The sequence below is a fragment of the Sander lucioperca genome, chromosome 23, assembly GCF_008315115.2.
Source record: "Sander lucioperca isolate FBNREF2018 chromosome 23, SLUC_FBN_1.2, whole genome shotgun sequence".
Classification (NCBI taxonomy): domain Eukaryota; kingdom Metazoa; phylum Chordata; class Actinopteri; order Perciformes; family Percidae; genus Sander; species Sander lucioperca.
In genome coordinates, this window is record NC_050195.1 from 12,872,369 (window position 1) to 12,895,242 (window position 22,874).

Below are 22,874 nucleotides of genomic sequence, written 5' to 3' on the forward strand. Positions count from 1 at the left end.
TAGGAAGCCTTTATTGTTATTATATTACAATGAATACAACAAAATTACAAGTGCCCCTCCCAGCGGTGCTTAAAATAAAACTATATTGCACACATCCACGTATAACATAAGACAATCAACAACATTCATTCAAAATTCATCATAAAACAAGGGCAGGTAGTTGCGATAATAAATATATTGTATATTATTTCTATTATTAATAGAAATAATAATTTAATATTGCGCAGATCAATGAAATGGATTGTAAAAACACTAATAAGAAATGTGAATATGGGTGCAGAGACGTTATGTGTGTAGATTTAGAGTCTGGATGACTTTTGGAAAGAAAGCTTTTACTAGTCTGATGGTTGATGTTCTGATTGACCAGCAGCGTCTCCCCGAGGGCAGGAGATCAAAGAAATGGTGGCCAGGGTGAGAACAAGGGGGTAAGCTTTGCTTCAGAGCTCGAACCTCCTATGGCGCCATTTTGATGCTACAAAGCCATCACCCCCCGTTAGCATCCCATTGACTGCCATTCATTTTAACGTCACTTTGACAGAGAATAACTTTACATCTGAAGCGTTTAAAGACTCTATTTGTCCATTGTTTATTTCTAAAGAAACACGACAATGTATAAAAGGCTCCATTACCTTGTACCTCACGTTATGGCTCCGTAGTATACGTTTTTTGTAAAAATAGGCTAACGATTGGGTCATAACCACGCGACTTACTGACGCATAGTAGAGGAATTACTGTATAGTACAGGAGAAGCTTGCAGGCAGTTTGGACTTCCATTAGCTGTTTAAGTTTAATTACTAATGTTAACTAGCATTTTAGTTAGCAATAATTAGCCTGTGCCTATGTTATCTCCTTACATATACCTACGCTCTCCGTCTCTGCAAGATTGGGAATGATTGAGATTTCTCTTGGCACAGCTACCAGAAGACTTTCAGACAGGTTGCTCACGGCACATTTACATCGTCTCTCTCAGTTGGAGGCTGCGCATTAACGCTCAGCACTCACCGGAAAAGTGCTTCTAACGGCCTTCACTGGTCTCCGTCCAGAGACAGTTGGTCCATTATATACTGTCTATGGGTGAGAACTGTATTTAAAGCAACACTAAAGCACTTTTCCTCTTCGGTCCCCCTCCAGGTTGGAAGTGGAATTGCGTCCATTATGTCTCATTCAAACTACATATCCGTTACCCGATCTGGCAAACTTGCATAGTGCGGTAATAGCCGATAGAGGGCCGCAAAGCGAATGCAGACGTTCCGTTCACCCTGTTACAAGTTGATGAACCACTGAAACGGTTTTGGAAACATTATTTTAAGGTACAAAAGAATCTTTGGTGTTGCTTTAACAATGTTCTTTGCTCTGGAAAGGTAGTGGGTGTGTGCAATGTCCTGAGGGGAGGGGAGAGGGCAGCCGATGATTTTCTGTGCGGTGTTGATGACCCTCTGCAGTGCTTTTTTGTCAGCTGCTGAGAAGCCAGCATACCACACTGTGAGGCAGTATGTTATGATGCTCTCAATTGCAGAGTGGTAGAGGGCTGCCAGCAACACAGGTTGTTTCTTGTAAGAACTGAAAGCATAATATTGCAAACTCAAGCCCATCAAGCAACAACAGATGGGAATATTGACCTGAATGTATCATTACTTGGTAATACTAACACAATTGTGTCCCACTTTCAGAGATGTTCACAAGTCATTTTTTGGAAGTCCAAGTCGAGTCTCAAGTCTTTGAGCTTGAATCCAAGTCAAGTCTCAAGTCTTTGAGCTTGAGTCCAAGTCAAGTCTCAAGTCTTTGAGGGGCAAGTCCAAGTCAAGTCTCAAGTCTTTGGCTATCTGATCTGAGCTAGCTTAATTTTGTTAAATCCAGAACTTACATTGGGTCTCCAATTTAGGACATTGTATAGTCTAATCTTCTGTTACTTAACACATCCCTCTAGCCCGGACCTGGTGAAATATTAACCTAAGTCTGTCACATCATATGGATACAACTATAAATATACAATTTGCCTGTTCCCAGCATTAGCACAACACTTTGCGATGGTTAGCTTGTTACCTGTGACGATATATGCTAAATGTAACGTCTCTTTCACATTAGCAAGTGACTGACCTATCTGGTGCGTTTTGAGATGCCTGATGAAGATTGACGTTGTTGATGGCATCATTTATCTTGGTGTCACACAGCTTGCATGTAGCTGTTGGCTTACTGCCACTGTTTACCAAGTTATTGAAAGCAAAACTAATGACAAAGGGCACAACTCCGGGAGGACTTGGTGTCGCCATCATCAATGCATTTTTTGATATGTGAGTGCACGCACATAGGCATAGCACATGCGTTATGTTGCACATTATGGCAAAGGGCAGGGGACATACAGCTCGTCATATGTTTCCCCATATATGCGCCAATAAAAGAAAATAGAAATACATGAATACATTTAGATTGAAAAAGCAATAATTGCATTAAAACAGGTTGTTGACGAGTCTCGAAGCTCGAGTCCGAGTCAAGTCTGAAGTCTTTTGGGTCGAGTCCGAGTCAAGTCTGAAGTCAGTTGTTTGTGTGACTTAAGTGCGACTCAAGTCCGAGTCTCAGACTCGAGTCCCCATCTCTGCCCATTTTACACTTGTAAAGGTGAACTAAACATCCCTTTTTTTTAAGCAGTTTAACACATAACAATATACTTTGTGCTTTACAGCAACAGACACATTGTACAAGTACATTGGCCAGCTAAATGTAACAATGTAATGTAATAGTGTAATTGTGTTTAACCCCACATGTGGGAAAATAAAAGGCTCACATAAACATCTTTTAAGTGGGATCAAAACAGGCTGATACAAAAATAAATTCAAACAGACAATAATTAAAGCGTGAGAGAAACTGTGATGGCTCGGTGGCTATGTGCAACATAAGGCATATGCTCCAACGGGAGTTGCCTGGCCGTTGCAATCATGTTCCATGCCAAGTGGTCTGTGTGCTGGCTTTATGTTCAACGTCCCACTGTTTAGTTACTTGCATAAAGTGCTTGGCGCCCACGTCAGCAAAATGCCTCTCCCCTATCTTCATAAAAGTCAAAGCATGCGACCGAAGTTCCCACTGTGGGTCAAAATAATGTGCTTTGACCGCGAGGTAACTGTAGTCTCCGGTGAGTGTAGCAGTGCTGCATCGCTTCCTGATTTCCCAAACTGGAGCGGCACGAGGCCCAAATCACAGAACGCGCCTAAAAACAAATTAGTGGCATTAAAAGGACTTTGTGTTAACTCGAAAATTTTGACAGCCCCAATATATATATGTATATGTTAGGGGTGTAACGGTACGTGTATTTGTACCGGACCGTTTCGGTACAGGGCTTTCGGTACGGTGCACATGTGCACCGAACGGCCAAATGTACGGTGGCCCTGAAGTGCAAAGCACCACAGCAATTAGAGAAACGCAACAACAAATCATAAAACACAACGGCAAATATGAAAACACGACAGCAAATATGAAAACACGACAGCAAATAGGAAAACACGACAGCAAATATGAAAACACGACAGAAAATATGAAAACACGACGGCAAATAGGAAAACACGACAGCAAATAGGAAAACACGACAGAAAATATGAAAACACGACAGCAAATAGGAAAACACGACAGCAAATATGAAAACACGACAGCAAATAGGAAAACACGACAGCAAATAGGAAAACACGACGGCAAATAGAAAAACACGACGGCAAATAGGAAAACACGACAGCAAATATGAAAACACGACGGCAAATAGGAAAACACGACAGCAAATATGAAAACACGACGGCAAATAGGAAAACACGACGGCAAATATGAAAACACGACAGCAAATATGAAAACACGACAGCAAATAGGAAAACACGACAGCAAATATGAAAACACGACAGAAAATATGAAAACACGACGGCAAATAGGAAAACACGACAGCAAATAGGAAAACACGACAGAAAATATGAAAACACGACGGCAAATAGGAAAACACGACAGCAAATAGGAAAACACGACAGCAAATATGAAAACACGACAGCAAATAGGAAAACACGACAGCAAATAGGAAAACACGACGGCAAATAGGAAAACACGACAGCAAATATGAAAACACGACAGCAAATATGAAAACACTTCAACAAATCACAAAACACAACGGCATTAACTTCTACCGGAAAAGGTAGGGCCTATCTAGTAGAGGACGGACCCTCCTGATTGGACAGACGCACTGTCTGTCTTTTGACAGGAAGGAGAGGTGAAAAAATAAAAGTGCCTCACTGTCTATGCTTTTAACAGACGGAGTAGCCGTTTCTCATTTCAAAACACTGGACGAAATGGATGTGGAACTATGAACTGTGCTGTTGGTGAATCGGCGTCAGTCTGCTTGCAGGAGGAGAATATTCTGTCAGGAACTTTGCTCGCAACGTGCAAAGGTAGGTAACGTTACCGACACCGATAGGCTTTAATGTAAGCAATAGTCGTTTTGTCTTATTTATCCCATGTCAATAAATTAAAAACTCGTGGGAGTTCATGTTTGTACAGTAGTCATAACACTTACCGGTAAGGAGAATTGCAGTAGCTAACTGTTTACATTAGCTTGTAGTTTACTGCATGTATGCAACATTAGCTCATTGTCCAGTAGCTTCTAGCTTTCAGACAAATGCAGTGCAAAATATGATCAGCAACTACAAGGTAAACGCTACCAGCTAATGAGCTACCACAGGCAGTATGATATGCATTAAACTGCAAGTGAGAAAGGGTAAATAGTACTGTAAACACACAAGCTACAAGGCTACAACCAACATATGAAAAGTCATAATACCTCCATTGATAAACACCCACTAACACAGTAAAGGTAGGTGTAAGTGTGTTAAATGGTCAACAGTTGTCAGTTAAGACCATGATGAAGAAACTACACCACTACACAGTTACATGAAGTACCTTCATGTTTCAGTATGCTTAAATATACTTGTGATATAATTCTAATCTTACCAGGACAGGTTGGATAACTACTGGACTAACCTAATCTTACCAGGACAGGTTGGATAACTACTGGACTAACCTAATCTTTCTCCTTCTGTCTGCAGTCCGGAAGCAACACCATCATCGGGAGCTGAGTCTGATCGCCGCTTCATGTTGAATATACTTGTGTACAGTATATAGTAATGTTTGAATAAATGTTATAATAAAGATACATGTTTCATTAATGTCTTTTTAGAGCTTGTATACCTAACTAGTTATTAAAACAGGTAGCATCTGAATATAATTACTCAGTTAGAAGTTTCCTGTGTCCAGGTCATAATTTGATGGAAAAATAAACATTGAAAAACAGTTTATATTATATACACACCCAAAAACTTAAAAGACACAGACAAACTAGTTAATTTAATGCATTTATTTTTTGAATGGCAATCTCTAATATAGCAAATAATCTATTCAACATCTCTTTTTGGCCTCTGTCTCCCTGCTTGTCTTTTGCTTTCCCTCTCCTCCTCATCTCTCCCTTCTGGTGACGCTAGTGCAGCCACGACGCTGAAGTTGGCATCCGATTCGCAGCTTCTGATTTGGCAGTTAAGGGGAACTTAAAACTGTTTTTTTAACCTCTTACTGTATTGAATGAGTGTTAGTCATTAAGGTAAATTTATAATTATGTCTAAAACACACTTTTAGATTTGTGAAAGCTTTATTGTCTTTATGAGAAAATAAGTTTTTTTTCACATATAAACCACATTAGACTAGGTCTAGATCCACCTAGACTTGTCAAATCTGGACTACATTATCCCAGAGAGGCTAAGGAGTCTTAAAAACACAGTTTGGGATTTGTGAAAGCTTTATTCTATTTGTGAAAATGCCATAAAGGGAGATTTTACTGTTTTTTGCATATGTAGACCACATTGGACCAAGTCCACATCCAAAACCACAATACCTAAACTTGTCAAAACTGGACAAGAATTAACTCACTCTCTCGATGTCATTTATTATATCCATGAGCAGGTCTTCCCCTGTACTTGTGTAAACACGGTAACGCAAACTTGGTAATCTACAGTGGGCAATACAGCACCGTAAAGAAAAGACCTTTACGACAGCAGGTGTGGTGAAAATATTACCACTTTTGTCCAAAGTGGCCGCTAGAATTAACACAAACTGAAAGTTACATATAGCCACTTTAAGTCATAGAAAAAAATGTCTTCATGAATATAATGTGGAACTGCTGTGGACCTATCTCTGACAGCAACACATTTAGGATGTATTTGATCCTGTCAGAAGACACCATGGTGCACACTTTATCAGAGAGTGTGTCACAGCTGTCGAGGAAGTTTGACATGTATTTCACAATCCTGTCCAGCTGGGTTTCATCATCCAAGAAGATCGGGACCCAGCGTTCCCCAGAAGTGGGGTTGCTCCTCACCTGAGACAATGGCCTATGAAGTATGAATTAAAAAAAATCTTAATAAATACTCAGTCCTGCCTCTTTTTCTGAGGAAAGGTGAGAAAACAACACTTATGTTGAAGGAGAAGGATTTGAAGAGTAAATTAAACCACTGGCTAATCTATGACGATATTTGGATTGATTTCCAAAAGGTAAAAATAACTTTTTCTACTTTTCTTTTGAAGTGAGAAGGAAGACCTGCTCATGGATATAAGAAATGACATGGAGAGACGTGGACTTGTACGTTGAATGTCAATTAGCAAAGGCCATGCTGTGGCAATAAAATAAAACAGTTTATTTAGCCTCTCTGGGATAATTTAGTCCTGATTTGACAAGTCTTAAGTATTGTGGTTTTGGATCTGGACCTGGTCCAATGTAGTCTATATGTGAAAAATACAGTAAAATCTCCCTTTATTGCATTTTCACAAATAGAATAAAGCTTTCACAAATCTCAAACTGTGTTTTTAAGACTGCTTAGACTCTCTGGGATAATTTAGTCCTGATTTGACAAGTTTAGAAAAACGGTGAAATCTCCCTTTATTGTGTTCTCATAAAGACAATAAAGCTTTCACAAATCTAAAAGTGTGTTTTAGACATAATTAATAATTTACCTTAATGACTAACACTCATTCAATACAGTAAGAGGTTCAAAAAACGGAGGATCAGTCACTTAGCGATGTAAATTATGTTTCCCTGCTGAATCGGACAGTTTTAAGTTCCCCTTAAATTTCCCCTTAACTGCCGAATCGGAAGCTGCGAATCGGATGCCAACTTCAGCGTTGTAGTGCAGCCTCCATTTGTTCCTTAGTCCCTGTTAAAAGACAGCAAACACAAGAAAAAGATCTTTACCATTATAAATGCTATAACGGAATGTTATACTTGTTACATGGGAAACTACTCATAAATTTTAGCTTTCATTTAACGTTGCTAGTGAAGTTAACAAGGTGCAGCTTTACCTCCAATCCTGCAGCTACAACTGATAAACACACCAATTTCTAAATCTCTGCTAACATTACACATATACAGTAACGGCTTACAAAAAGAGATGAAAATGCCACCAGACATTAAACTTTACGAACACAAATGGCATAAAAGACAGCAACACAGCTAGCTAGCTAACAGCCTAATGTTAAATGATAGGTTCAGTTAGCTTAACGTTAGCTCGGGTGTATCTACCTAATTATAATAGCAATTTGTACCAGCATTAATGCGTAACACTTGACATTGATGTAACACATTAACGGTGATAACAAATGTACGGCAAACACTAAATATACTTACATTTAAATGTTAATTGTGCCATCAGCGATGCCGCTCCAACTCCCACTTAGGTCCGCCATTGTTGTTGTTTTTTTAACGAGCCGGCAAAGCCGCGCTCATAGGATTGTGGGTGATTTGGGAGCGCGAAAGACAGACAGTGCGTCTGTCCAATCAGGAGGGTCCGTCCACTACTAGATAGGCCCTACCTTTCCGGTAGAAGTTAATGCCGTTGTGTTTTGTGATTTATTGAAGTGTTTTCCTATTTGCTGTCGTGTTTTCATATTTGCTGTTGTGTTTTCATATTTGCTGTCGTGTTTTCATATTTGCTGTCGTGTTTTCCTATTTGTCGTCGTGTTTTTCTATTTGCAGTCGTGTTTTCATATTTGCCGTCGTGTTTTCCTATTTGCCGTCGTGTTTTCCTATTTGCCGTCGTGTTTTCCTATTTGCTGTCGTGTTTTCCTATTTGCCGTCGTGTTTTCATATTCGCCGTCGTGTTTTCCTATTAGCCGTCGTGTTTTCCTATTTGCCGACGTGTTTTTCTATTTGCCGTCGTGTTTTCCTATTTGCCGTCGTGTTTTCTATTTGCTGTCGTGTTTTCCTATTTGCCGTCGTGTTTTCATATTTGCCGTCGTGTTTTCCTATTAGCTGTCGTGTTTTCCTATTTGCCGACGTGTTTTTCTATTTGCCGTCGTGTTTTCCTATTTGCCGTCGTGTTTTTCTATTTGCAGTCGTGTTTTTCTATTTGCAGTCGTGTTTTCCTATTTGCTGTCGTGTTTTCCTATTTGCTGTCGTGTTTTTCTATTTGCTGTCGTGTTTTCCTATTTGCTGTCGTGTTTTCATATTTGCCGTCGTGTTTTCCTATTTGCCGTCGTGTTTTCCTATTTGCCGTCGTGTTTTCATATTCACTGTCGTGTTTTCATATTTGTCGTCGCGTTTTTCTTATTGCTGTTGTGATTTGCACTTCAGGGCCACCGTACAAACGCAATCTTTTGTGTGCAGAACATAGGTCAATTTTCGTGTTTCCACACGAACATATTAAGTGGTGGAAGTCTCCGCGTTCAGCGCAAATCCCGCCCTGCAGCTGATTCTAAAGTTTTCATTGGTCATGTCAATATGTCAATCACTGTACAGATTGCCTACACCAAACACTGATCTCTAAACCTACCCGCTGTCACTGTAACCTAAACCAATTAAATCGACTGCAGGGCGGGAAGTGGTTTGGGGAAAAAAATTAAAATCACACACCACGTGCTGTACAACAACATACACGGCATGCTTTAGCCCAGCCTCTCGCTAGCTAGCATCATGGCCAATGCAGACAAGCCCATAGACAGTATGGACAAGCCGGAGCTTGAAGAGCCACCCATATCATTAAGGTCTCCTGTTTGGGAACACTTCGGTTTCCCAGTGAAATACGTCAACGGACAAAGACTAGTCGATAAGACGAAAGCAGTGTGCCGACGTTGCCAACACTTCAAACTTGTTAACGCACTTGAAAAGGCATCACGTGAGTGTGAACATCACTACTACAAGGAAAAAAATTACCGTAATTCAAACGCAGCTCCCATTGGCATTTAAACAGACCTTTGCTGGTAATTCCGATCGGGCCAACGCAATAAAGAAAGCAATTGGTGTTTTTATAGCAGCTGATCTACGACCATACTCGGTTATTGACAAGCTGGGATTGATAATGCTGCACTGTAATCCATAGTTATTTATTTATATTTTTCATTATATTTTATTATGTGATATTGGTTTGAGACTGAGAGTATTTTGTTTAGTGGAGAACTTTGCAGCAGTAGTTTTCTTATTCTTTTTTTATTTTATATATATTTTATTAAAAAGTGTTTTAAAAAGTGTAAACAAATTGTTAAAAAAAAGTTTATAGTAATAAACAACCTGCAGTTTAATGTTTGCATTTCTTTCCCTTACTGTACCGAAAATGAACCGAACCGTGACTTTAAAACCGAGGTACGTACCGAACCGTGATTTTTGAGTACCGTTACACCCCTAGTATATGTATATGTATATATATATATATATATATATACTGACGCAGCAGGCTGTTGACATGCTCTGTAAAGCAGCTCCAGGTAACTTTTTGCTGCTTCCAACATTACATGATTGCTGGATATAGGCTACCAAGCTAACGTTTCACTTTCCTGGAGCACGAGCAGATAGCTGACAGGAACATCACACCTGTTGTGCTGAAAAAGGTTGAGAAAAAAAAGGTGATTGTCATGATGTCATCATGGCAGCCCGTGCTTCTTTTTTGTTCTGTGTGTTTTTGTTTGTTTTCCCTCATGTTCCTCCCTCCTGTGCCGATTACTGTGAGCTGTGGGCGTGGCTTAGCTGGCAGGTGGCTCCAGGTGAAGCTCATTCCCTTATCACCCTCCTGCAGTATTTAAGGCTGGCTCTGTGATCCACTCGTTGTCAGATTGTACCGTCTACCAGTGTGGTATAGGTGCACTCCTGGCTCCCTGTGTTATCTGTTATCCTGGTGTTTTAGCTTGTGTAGCTAAAGTATTTTCTGTGTTTATCTCTTGTTGCAGCCTGCCTTGCTTGCTCGTGTGCCTGCCTGCCTGCCTGCCTGCTTGTTCAACCCGCCTGCTCCTCTCTCTCTCTGTAAGAATTGGATTCAAACTCAATTGTTTGTTGGACTCTGGAGGAGGCCTTAGTACATGGTCAACGCCACCACTTCACTGGGTACGCTCTGGAGAGCGCACAGCACCCACCACTCACCACTGGATTCCCTCGACACAACCCTCCTTTTTGCCACCAGCACAATTATTGTATATATTTCACTCATTAAAACACTTCTCGTCTGCTTTTGGGTTCCACCTCCTGTGCCGTTCCGTAACAGTGATACCATAACTGGCTCTTCCATGTCTACACTTCCCAATAAAAGCCCAGCTTAAATTCACTGAGCATTTCGCTAAGAGGAAACTCAATAAAAAGCCATTTTGCCGACACTAAATATCAAACAAAATCCAGACACTATATCATATTAAGATGCTGTGAGCTGTAAATTCACCACTTCTAAACAAACGGCAGGATATAACGTAATCTCGGAGCTTCCTTCACAGCAGTGTGCCGATTCGTCAGGCAATGTTTGGAAATGAACACCTCTGCTGAAGTGTGAAATTCGTTAACAATAATTGGAGATGAGAAGCCACGGCAGTCATTAAACGCTGACTGTGGCGATATCAACATGCAATATCGTTGATGAAAAAGACAACACTAAAACTCTCTTTATTTGCATTGCCCTCCACCTTTTCTTGCGCCCCTTTCTCTCTCTCTCTCTCACACACACTCACATTCCGTCTCTGTGAGTCCATCTCTGGACTCGGTCAGGTTATGGTGGTTGATTAACGCAGCTTTTTGCTGATTGGCTCTCATAACTATGGTTGGGTACCAAAACCTATAACTACGGTTCCTACGCAAACGGTAGTATTCGGACTGGATTAGAACGCAAATTTCGGTTCCGACTGAAATATTTTCTCTCTGTCGCTCCAGACAGCGGCACACTCTTTTTTCTTTCTCCCTTTTATGCCGAGTGGCGCACGTGCCCGCTCGCGGTGTGAAGCGCGTGTCCGCGCTATTCCCCCGACATGCACTCTACTATCACTGCTGATAGACGGCTTTTTGTACACGCTCCGAAACGGACGTGAAAATATCACACTTTCTCTGTAGTCTACCGTTAGCAAGCTATCGTAAATGTAGGCTACTTTTAAAATGCCGTATTTTCCCTCTGGGCTCACCAAAACGGACGTAAAGGCATATTTACCATTCACTGCACGTGATCACTAGTAAACATATTACGCTCTGCTAGTCTATCGTTCAGGACAAGACCCTGTAGCCTGGTGGTATTGTCTGCCCTTTCACACTCCTCCCTGTGTGTACAGGCCTCTTGGACACCACCTGAGTGGTTTCTTCTGTGCAGGACATGCCATAAGTCAGGAGAGGTGTAGTATTACCAGAGAAGGCAAATATGGTCATTTTTCTGCAAAAGAACTGCTAAAGTTTGAAGTTTGGCATACCAACTTAACAACATTTATTTTATTGTTACTTGTTAATAGTGTAACTGTTATTTCTTAAATTATTGTAGTTATGTGTTAGGTATTGTAATTTCCCCTTGTGGGATTAATAAAGTATACATTATTATTATTAGGTGACTTAGGTTTACTTATATATATATTTAAGTACTTTAAAACGTTAATATATTGTTAAATTTAAATAATTTTCAATTTAAAAAAACTCCATAAAAGAGCCTTTCTTTGATGTCATTTTTCAGTTTTTCAAGAATCGGTTTAGGAATCGGAATCGTTTTAAAAGTACCGGTTTGGCATCAGAATCGTAAAAATCCAAACGGTACCCAACCCTACTCATAACGGGCCGTATGGATGGCACACTGCCATTAGTCCATGAGGCAAATGTCTGATTACTCCACATTTTAACTGATATTTTGTGATTAAATTCTGAATCTGCAGCGTTCTCTGTCAGGTAAACATAGCAGTACAATGTCTTCCTCTGATGCAGAAGTACACAGTAAGTCAGTAGTAGGCGATCTGGTGGAGTTGCATATTAAGTGGTTCGGGGTCCTTCTCTAATTCATTTTGGGGTATTATTTGGTTCTGGAGAATGCTACAAGCAGCAATACCACAGGCCAAGCAATCGGTCCGTTCCAAACAGGCACATTTTGAACGGGCACTGTATTAATACAACTAATAGGAAAATATAATACAATATTTTGTTTTTTAGTTTAGAAGAAATTGTTGATATAAAACTTTTAATGATCATCTCCTTGCACTGTCTTCTTCTGCAATGGTCTAATGGCACCTGACTGGAGAATTACCTCCACCCATGTGTCCAACTCCTAATATTGACATAACAGCAGTGAATGAAAAAGCGCATTAATTCCTTTTTTTTCTTCTTCTGAAAATTCAGTTAAAATGTGCTCTAAATTTGGATTGAAACTTGACTAAACATAAGACAAACTTTTTTCTAGCCAACTGTCTCCAATGGTCAGCCCTACGCCAGCTCCAAACATACTCTACATTTAATTCTGTGGATGTCATAAATCAATCCAGCCAGGTCTCTATGCCAGTACAGTTATCTTCAGGTATCGGATGAAGACCAGGAAAACTATATCCCTACTTCTGAAAATATGTGTCCACTCATTAATGTCTTGTGCCTCCGAGTGTACAGGTGTTTGTTTGAGGACAGAGGTCACAGTACAAGAAAAACCCCAGGAGAACATGGGGAGAAGGTCCAGGAGCCAAACCGTATGGCTGTAAGGCCACAGTGAATAACACAGAGACAGCATGCCAGTGGAGAATGTTTCACTATTTCAAAAAGTGTCTCTGCCAGGATCCTCAAAAAGACACTTCATTTCTTCCCTTCCTTGGATCCATCTATACATCCTCTCCTCTGTGCCTCACTCTTTCATTTCAAAGCTCCCTAGTCATTACAAACATACAGTGAGGATAGGTGGGTAGTGAACCGGAATTTCTCCAAACCTCACTCTACATTTGGCAAACCAGAAGTGCAGTATACCAACCACATCAAGCGCCCCCGCTGGCTTCAGTAATACAGAGCATTCCTTGTGCACAGATGTTGCTGGGATTGCTCAGCGCCTTAGGTTGGTTTACAAAATAAAGATGACTGCAGGGAACATAGCACTGCCATATATTCCGGACATGATCCACTACATTTCTGACTGATGGCTTAGAATATTATTTGTGCTGACCTAGGTACTGCGCATGTGCGACTCCCATCAAAGATGGAACAGACGTGAGATGCCTCACTCACTGATATAACATCTAAATACAATTATGAACCTGAACATGAGCATGATATGAGCACTTTAATATTTCTACAGACTTGCCTGGCCTGCCATAGCTAGTGCAGCAGAGAAGAAGAGCAAAGGGGAGGTGAAACATTTTAAAGTTATGAGGTTATTGGGGTGATTTAGATCCCTAAAAGAGCAGTCATCTGCTGAATAACAGGTAAAAAAACACTTTAAAGTCAAAGTCAGAGAACTCAGTAATGTAAGACACACAGTAATATCTATGCTAACATTAAACACCATAAGTTACTGGTCATACCAGACCAAGACAGGTTGTGTCTGAATTAAACAAGTGTATGTTTTATTGCTTATGAATTGTTGTGTTAATTCCTCTTTCTACATACATAGTCTTGCTTTAATGGCATGAATAACTCCCAGTCAAAGCAAAAATACTGCAGCTACGGTGACTAAAGTATTTTAGCTGTCATATAAAGATAAGTTTTTGGGGCTTTCTTTCCCTTTATTTCAGAGTGACAGTGGATAGACAGGAAAGGTGGGAGAGAGATGGGGGATGAAACGCAGCAAAGGGCAGCAAGTCGGATTCTAACCCGGGCCGCTGCAAAGGACTCAGCCTACATGGGGCGCACACTCTTACTGGGTGAGATAGAGGCCGCCCCAGGGGACTACTTCTGAAGTCTATACTTTTCTGCCTTTTAGCAATGAAATTATCATGACATGATGAAACTATGTTTCCCAAACCAAAAATAGCTGTCTTATCCCCTGACTATCTTAAACACCATCCTACAGCTTCTCCATCTTTTCCAAATCATTCAGTAGTTGAACATATAGTAATTAGGATGGAAGACCAAGTTAGACTACAGACTGAACTAACAGCATAACTTTGAAATGCCAAGAGACACACAGAAACAAGACTGGTGCCGTGCGCTAAGGCAGACAACATCGCTGACCCATAATCACAGAGGTTGATGTATGCAGTTATACTGTATATTTAGCTTGTCTTCTCGTCCTGATGGCCGGCCACTTGTGGCCAAACCAAACCAATGCCATGGTAACATCAAATTTAGAAAAGGCTACTAAAAAAAACAGTGATGATACAAGCATGCATAGATATCATATATACAGCTGTGTAGACTAAGAGGTAAATTAATCCACAACCACCAAGGAAACAAGCAACCACCAACAAGAACACAGATCATTTCTCCCTATGACTTAACACTACTTTGATATTGATTGTGATACATGTACATCACAAAATATGATCTGAGCCTGAACAGTTATATCACATAGTTGGCATTTTGATTAGCCATCTACATTAACAGCACATGCAGTGAAGAAGTGATGACAGGCTCTTACCTTTCTCTTTCAGCTGCTAGTAGGCAATGATGAATGCCACTTTGCTGGGAGAAAGTGAAGAGAGTGAAGTCCTGACTTGGTAGTGACAGTCCTCCCACTGGTTGGCAGAGGGAGTGGTGGGAGTGTCAGGGCAGCCTTTATAAATCCTGGCTAGCTTCACTGACTTCACCACAGAATGTGACACTATGGAGACCAATGTGGACCTAATGTGGATTTACACACACACACACACACACACACACACACACACACACACACACACACACACACACACACACACATCCGATGTGTAGGCTGACCACAGTGTGAAAATGCATTAGTGTTTGTGTGTAAAAGTGTCTAATAATCATCATATTAAATCATAGCTAACACCTTCCATTTATTCAATAGTAGTGCAGTGCCTGTTCAACATGTAACTGTTTGGAATAGGCTGGTTGCTTGGCCTGTGGTACAGCATTTTACCCCAAAATAACTTACAGAAGGACCCCAAAGCACATAATATGCAACCCAACTGTATACTATACTTACTGTGTATTCCTACTTCAGAGGAAAACACTGTACTACTACTACATTTACCTGAAATGAAATGTTACTGGCTACGTCGCAGATTCAGATTATACTCACAAAATACAATTAAAATATGTATTATTATTTATTAAACCATCCAGCATTTTATAAGAGTTGAAAGCTCCTCCTTGAACAGACAACAGTAAACAAGTAAATGCATGTACATTGTGCTGATAAAGTCTCTCTTTTTTACTCTTCACTTTTAGTAAACATTTGAAAGCAGGACGTGTACTGTGCAGTATTAACAGTTTTAGCCTACAAATAATAGTTACATCAGAAAAAAATGTTTTGAGTACTTCTACGTTAGTCATTACTTTTACTAAAAATATTTTCTCCCTGAATTTTGTCAGCTATTTTTTTTATCATTTTAGTCAAAGTGATTTCAGTTAAGATTTTATCTGATATATCTTATTATCTGATGAAAAACACAGGTGCCTACTGACACTTTACCTGTGCAACTGACTTTTGCAGTTTAGATAACAGACCCCTAGTCTATATCCACGCCCTTCCACTTCCAGGATTGCTCCATTGCTGCCGGAAATTCCGCGTTATGTCCTTCTTTTCAGCCAGATGTCTGTTACCTTCCTCTTTCTTTGTGTTGGAGTTTTAAACTCCGGTGGATTTCTGAGGACTATGGTTAACTGCTCCTCAGATCTCTGCAGGGTAAATCCAGACAGCTAGCTAGACTATCTGTCCAATCTGAGTTTTCTGTTGCACGACTAAAACTACTTTTGAACATACACACGTTCCACCAAAACAAGTTCCTTCCCGAGACTATTTTGCAGCGGCACCGGGGCTCCGTGTGGCACCCAGCGCTGCCCACAACGATTGTGATTGGTTTAAAGAAATGCCAATAAACCAGAGCACGTTTTTCTCCCATCCTGTGCTGAGTAGACTAGCCAGACCTTCCTCCACAGAGCTGTGGAGGAAGGTCTGGCAATGCGAGACTAACTGACACCCAACTGTTCTGCTGTAATACAGACATGTGAACTAATGACAGATATTTGCCTCCTTCATGGACTAACGGCGGTGCATGATTGAAACACTGACGTATGAACAGTTCCGCCAACTTTACCCCTGGCTGAATTATTATGAATGGAGCTTTCCAGTTACTCTGAGTCCTCAGCAGAGGTAGCCTAGGCTGTTTGTGGATGTGGACATGGTTTGCATTGAGCGCCAGGGGAGAGAGGTCTGGGTATGGCTCATGAGAGCAGTGCCAGGTGAGATGATTGACACAGCTGGTGCTCATTGAATAATTATACTGGAACCTGGGATGTCTGGCACACACCAGAGACAAATAGCCACGCTGGCTGTTGTATTTCGTTTACTGTTGAAATGTTTACCGAACTGTCGGGAGTTTTAGAGCAGCCGGACTACGTGCGCCAGAAAAGCCAGGCGACCAGAGGCGTACGGTGAAACTGTGTATTCATGTTGGAAGTGTGTGTGTGTGAGCAGATGTGAGAATAAAAAGTGCCTTTGTCTGTGAGCGGACTGTCGTGTCTGTGTTTGTGCAGAGAGAACTCAGCAGAGAGATGCCAAGTCTTGCTACAGTATTATTTTCCAAACCGGCTTATGGACCAATTTGGGGTGGACGTCACGGTTACGTCACTGCACGCATTATGGTGGCAGAAAAACAGCCGCAACAATAGTGAATTTACTGTTTATCACGGATGGATGGCTGGCTAGTTAGCTAGCTTGCTAATTCCACCATGCTTTAATTCTACACTGGGAACAGAAAATGAGTCGAACAGCCGACCTGTGGCCAGTGGCAAGCCGGCTTTATAAACAGAAAAGCTTGCTAGCTAGCTAACCAGCCAGCCCTAGCTTATCCATCTCCGGAAAAGCTGCCTTCCGCTCTTCTCCCAGCAAAGTAGTCTGCCAGCTGCAGGGAGACCACAGGTAGGGTTTAGCGATATGTTAAAATGTTCCAAACTGCCAATATATACGCTCAGGTGTGTGTGCAGTGGTGGCTGCCGCGACTACCCCCTCTCCTCCGTCAGCTGGGAGATGCGAGACCTCTATTGTATCGAGACTAATGCTGCTAATCCAGGTAACCCTTAGCCCGTGTTTTCACAACCTTCTACCCATGAAAGTGCCCTGGAACGGCAGTCGACCCCGTAACTTACTACCTGTGAACTCGTACCAGATCGTTGTACTCCCAGTTACAGTTTTTGACGTAACAAACACATAAACAACAATGGTGACCCCCTGTTGATGCTGTACAGACGCCGGTGGTTAATGGTGAGAAATAGAAATAAATAAACATAAATAGGCAACTTAAATTAATTCCGCACATTGTAATAAAAAAATACACATGCGATTGTGTACTACTACAGGTTATGATTATTAAATGAAGCCCAAAATATGTCGCTGACTAGAAATCACTAGTATCAGCTAGTGCTTTCTAGAGTGCAAGTGAAGTGAGCAGCCACTTGTGCGAGCAGAGCTTGGCTTGCTGACGCAAAGATCATCAGACCAGAGCCGCAGAAGGGTTTGTCATGACTTTGCCTGGAACGCTACCAATTCATGAGTCGTGACTTGAAGTCGTAACTTACGGGCTAAAAATTATGTCTGGAATGCAGCATATCTCTCAACAGTTACATATTCCATATGTACGGGGACTGACCCTCTGGGGGCAGTTGATGTGGATATCAATATAAGACACACCACTACGTGGCCCATGCCAGTGCATAAAAGGCCCAGGTGTGCATGGGTTCCCTGATTAACATTGATTGGAGCGGTATCCGAGCGGCCTTGCTCTGGAGAAATAGGCTCTTCACTCAGAGAACCAAGGTTACCCTGTAACCGAATGCTCACCACTTACCAAAACGTAGTCTTTCCACGGAGGTAACGTTACTAGTGTTATAAGTTAGTATGACAAACACAATTTGAGTTGCAATGGTGTTGCTGTAGGATAGCCGCTCGTGCTTGTTGACTCACACACTCTGTCCTACTGTTGTAAATACTCACTACAACAGCAAATGTGTATTAATCCACCGCTAAAAATAGTCCCCAACAAATGCACTATTTACATCTTTTTTAATAACATTTACTAACAAACTACAGTGCCCAACAGTTTGGGATATTACTGAACTTGGAAAGTGACTATTTTTTTTTTTTTAAATGTACGTCTTAAGGAGGGTTGGGTATCGTTTGGATTTTTACGATTCCCATGCCGAACCGGTACTTTTAAAAGATTCCGATTCCTAAACCGATTCTTGAAAAACTGAAAAATGACATCAAAGAAAGGCTCTTTTATAGAGTTTTTTTTAATTGAAAATGATTTAAATTTAACAATATATTAACGTTTTAAAGTACTTAAATATATAATAAGTAAACCTAAGTCACCTAACACACAACTACAATAATGTAACAATAAATAACAGTTACACTATTAACAAGTAACAACAAAATAAATGTTGAGTTGGTATGCTAAGCGATCACGTGCAGTGAATGGGTAATATGCTTTTACGTCCGTTTTAAAAGTAGCCTACATTTACGGTAGCTAGCTAACGGTAGACTACAGAGAAAGGGGGATATTTTTACGTCCGTTTTGGAGCGACAGAGGGAAAATATTTCAGTCGACACATTAAGTGGAAGAACTAAATGAGGAACCAAAATTTCGTTCTAATCCAGTCTGATTCCTACTGGTTGCGTAGGAACCAGTTCCATAGTGGAACCAGGTTTCGGTACCCAACCCTAGTCTTAAAGGAGAATTCCGGTCGATTTCAACCCGTAGCTCTGTTGTTTGTAAATTTGGAGTGCTGTCAGTAGCAAGAAAAACTAAACCAATCGGTGCTGCCTACACCGTGTTATCCTCCTTCTAGCAATAGCATCCAACAGGCTTAAACAGGGCAAGTTTTAAATGTGTTTTTAGCCTCTTAACATATTCAAAATATCATTAAAAGTGCCTACCCATGTAAAGAGACTCCTTCCGAGTGAACACAGTGACTCTGACTGCAGTAGATGTGAAAGAAATGCATAAAAGTTCTGCTAATTCAGCTCTGTTTAGTTCCGGTGTTGATACTACAATGAGTGCTTCAGGACCGTCTACAAACTACAACACCGAAAAGAGATGCAAACATATTTTCAAAAATAGGCATATGCTTATTTTTTAAAAGTAAGTGCTGTAGTACAACTAGCAGGAGACAAGTTATAATTGAGGTAAGTTTGGAGACACTACCTTATTTAGTCATTAAATGAATAGCCTACATATGTTTGTTGTATCTCTTTTCGGTGTTGTAGTTTGTAGACGGTCCCTAAGCACTCAATGGCTGTCTCAACACCAGAACTAAACAGAGCTGAATTAGCAGAACTTTCATGCATTTCTTTCACATCTACTGCAGTCAGAGTCACTGTGTTCACTTGGAAGGAATCACTTCACATGGGTAGGCACTTGTAATGACATTTTGCCCAGGTTGGAGCTGCAAAACTTGTTGCTCTAAAGCAAGCTTTGAAGAACTGCAAAACATCCTGGCTTGTTTCAAACCAAGCTAATTCAGTTATGTATGTACAAAGAAGATAAAACCCAATCCCTGAAAAACCAGTGGTGGAGGAAGTACTCAGATTAAAAGTAGCACTACCACACTGTAACAAAATACTCCTTTACAAGTAACAGTCCTGTATTGAAAATGTTACTGAAGCAAAAGTACAAAAGTATTAACAGCAAAATATAACTCAGAACAGAAAAATACACCTATGACTGTTATGCTATTATATTATTAGAGTATTATTACTGATGCATTAATGGGTAGCATTTCACTGTTTTAGTTGGTCGAGGTGGAGCTATTTTGAACTATTTTCCATACTGTAGTTTAATTTATAACAATGCATTCTCTTAACTTGAAGTGAAGAGAAGTATAAATAGTATAAAATGGAAATACTCATGTAAAGTACAAGTACCTCAAATATTAGCTTAAATGTACTCATTATATCATTACATTCCACCAAGTTGCCCATTAGTGAGACTGGCACTGTCTGTCATACAAGGACAAGGGACTCTGAACTGCCGTTGCCCCCTGTTGGAGCAGCAGAGTGGAGTTGTTCTCAGAGGCTCTTATGATTAAGGTTGCTGTTCCCTCTGTGCTTTAAGGCTTTGCCGTTGACAAGGCCTGTCTGAGCTCTGTGAATAAATAAATAAAAAAGAGAGCAAAACCATAACACTGCATTTAAAAAAATAAATAAAAATAAGTGTCTTCACTTTCTCTCCAACTGGACCACCAGGCTGGACAACACACAGGACTATGATAAGCTCCAAGAGGAAGGTGAGGATGAGTGTCAATACAGTTCAGTTTGGGATGCGAGGACAGTGTTGTTTTCTCCTTTTCATGCAGGAAATAAATTGGAAGGACTTCAAGAAAGCTACTATTAAGTTAAACAATTAAAACTATTACGTTTTTAGCTATACAGCGTTAGCTGGAATCATTCAAATGAATGAAAATCATATAAATATATATAAGTGATCTCTATGACCATCCAGTCTATAAATGACTTTTGGGTTACAGTTTATTTATAGCAGCTTTTATGTCTCTCAGCACCCTGATTGTCTTTTCTTATCTCCTTATATCTGACCTCGTGTTTTTGGCGAGCTGCAGGAAATGTAGTCAGGAAAAAGGAGGCAGTTGTTTAAATATTCAGATCGAGACTATGCAAACACGCCAGTGGCCAGTTCCACTGACCAACACGTCTACACAGAGAAAGTAAAGCTGCACCAAGCAGCCACATTTGACCAATTCTGCTGTCCTTTTCTTTGTAAGTGTCACCGTTTTCCTCTAGAGGGCAGTGTTGGCTAAATAAAAGTCAGTGAAACAGCCCTGACTTCTAAGTTGATATAATGCATAGATATGTCCCTGGTAGAGCCCTCAGATCTACACACTCTTCTCTAACTGTACCAAAAACTAAGGCAAATGCATGGTGTTGCTGTTATATTTATACAAATATATTCATTATTACTGTTTTACTTTTTCTCATTTTAACTGTAAAGCAATTTCAACTTCATTTTGTGTATAAAGGGTGCTTTAAATCTACAGTTATTATTATTATTATTATTATTATTATTATTATCATCATCATTGTCACATAATAAAGTATAGAATTAAAAGTTTTAAAATGCTGTTTTGTTTGATTTTCGTTTTGAGTGCAACTCTTGTAATATTATAGCTTGATAACACAGAACATTCATGACCCATGCTCTAATTACAATGAAATAGCACATTGGTGTGGCCTGTGACAAAACTGGCCGTGGCAACATTATCCATGATACCCAAACTCCCCCACATGTGTATGATTTCACTTTAGAAACATCAACAACTTTTTCCAACAATGTCCTTCATGCTTTGCTCCCTTCATAATTACTACGGCCACTAGAGGGCGCCACCACTATAAACATAAAAAATGGGTCATAATTGCTACTTGAACAAACAACTTATGGGGTTGTTTTTCAGAGGACAGCCTTGAAAAAACTTTGCGAATAGATGATATCCACAAACGAAAGAAAAAAGGTGAAGGCTAATATTGCACCTATTTAATAAGATATGGAAAAAAGATGGAAGAATGCCAAAAAACTGGAAAAGTGTGTTAATACTACCTTGGCATGGACCCAAATAATGCTGGTAATTACCATAGACAGTAAAAAAGGAAGAACTCCCATTTTAGATATCTACAATACAACTGTTACTAGTCAAAACTCTAATGACAGATATCCAAAATGAAACAAACATTCCAGATATCTATATTGTAATTTTGACTATCCAAAATACATTCTGACTAGTAAAAATGTCATTATGGATACGCAGGGGCGCCGTACATAGACTGTATATAAGAATGGACCAACAGATCCCGTGTCTCTGGACGGAGACCAGTGAAGGATATTAGAAGCTCTTTTCCGATGATGGCTGAGCGTTACTGAGCAGCCTCCAACTGAGACGACGTAGATGGCGCCAAGGGGGTAAGCCTCTCCTCGGACCGCGAACCTCCTATGGCGCCATTTTAATGCTACAAAGCCATCACCCCCCGTTAGCATCCCATTGACTGCCATTCATTTTGACGTCACTTTGACAGAGAATAACTTTACATCTGAAGAGTTTAAAGACTCTATTTGTCCATTCTTTATTTCTAAAGAAACACGACAATGTATAAAAGGCTCCATTACCTTGTAGCTCACGTTATGGCTCCGTAGCAGACGTTTTTATAAAAATAGGCTAACGATTGTGTCATAACCACGAGACTTACTGTCGCATAGTAGAGGAATTACCGTATAGTACAGGAGAAGCTCTCAGGCAGTTTGGACTTCCATTAGCTGTTTAAGTTTAATTACTAATGTTAACTATCATTTTAGTGATCAATAATTAGCCTGTGTCTATGTTATCTCCTTACATATACCTACGCTCTCCGTCTCTGCTAGATTGGGAATGATTGAGATTTCTCTTGGCACAACAGCAGGTGGCGGTATGCACCTGTAAGCAACCCGCCATA

The 22,874-nt window shown here is 40.4% G+C and overlaps 1 protein-coding gene across 1 annotated transcript in view; it reads right to left on the reverse strand.

The window, feature by feature from the left end:
* Positions 1-15,017, reverse strand: part of si:dkey-225n22.4 (collagen alpha-1(XXI) chain) — a 124,153-nt gene extending 109,136 nt beyond the window's left edge. The window contains exon 1 of the mRNA XM_031300959.2: positions 14,835-15,017. The gene's annotated coding sequence lies outside the window, so the exon portion shown is untranslated. The remainder of the gene's footprint in view (positions 1-14,834) is intronic.
* Positions 15,018-22,874: the final 7,857 nt, after the last annotated feature.